Source organism: Terrapene carolina, unplaced genomic scaffold (genome assembly GCF_002925995.2).
Source record: "Terrapene carolina triunguis isolate 2854851 unplaced genomic scaffold, T_m_triunguis-2.0 Scaffold194, whole genome shotgun sequence".
NCBI lineage: Eukaryota > Metazoa > Chordata > Testudines > Emydidae > Terrapene > Terrapene triunguis.
Window position 1 is genome coordinate 3,967,749 of NW_020664545.1, and position 777 is coordinate 3,968,525.

Genomic DNA, 777 nt, shown 5'->3' on the forward strand with positions numbered 1-777 from the left:
GGGGGGGCACCAGTGCCAATCACTTGCTGTATGATGCATTACCCAGGCGCTCACGCTGGCTTCGTGATGCCCACAGCAGGGGCTGGGCATCTTCTGGCATCGCCTCTGTGGGGAGCGGTTTGCCCAGCATCGCAGGGCTGCTCAGTGAGGGTAAAGGGGCCTTTAGACACGGCAGCAGCACCAGCCCAACTTGTCCAAACCCGCAGCCAACACAGTCGCCGTCTGGCGGGGGGGGGGGGGGGGCTCAGGAAAAACCCTGGAGTACCCAGGAGAAACAGGGCAACCCTGAAGCTGGTTCGGCCTATAGCCTATGGGCCATTTCTGAACCACAGCCTAGTGTTTATTTCCTCCCCCACACACACACACACAGCTGAGACACCCCCGGATCGCCCAGCCCAGATGCCCTAACTAGGTTCACAAAGAACGGGCGCCCCCCTCCCCCAACCAGAGAGAGAACAGCACGCACGGGGGAGGGGGGGGGAGGAACGCAAAGGGTTAACTCCAAGCAGGCAAATCATCAGCCAGGCCCAGCCACCTGCCCTCCAAGTGACAGGCCCTACAACCCCTGGCCCTGCCGACTCCTAAGCGTCCCCCTGCCCCCCTCCTTCCTTCACCCTTGATCTCCCTGCACAAGCCCCCCAGAGGTGCCGTCTCTCCCCCTCCCTGCTCCACTGCCTTCCCCCTTTGTCTGTCTGTCTCCCCCCAGCTCTCCTGGGTCTCCCCCCCTCCCTCTCATTCCTTTCTCTTTGGAAGGGAACAACAAAGGAGCCTTTGCCC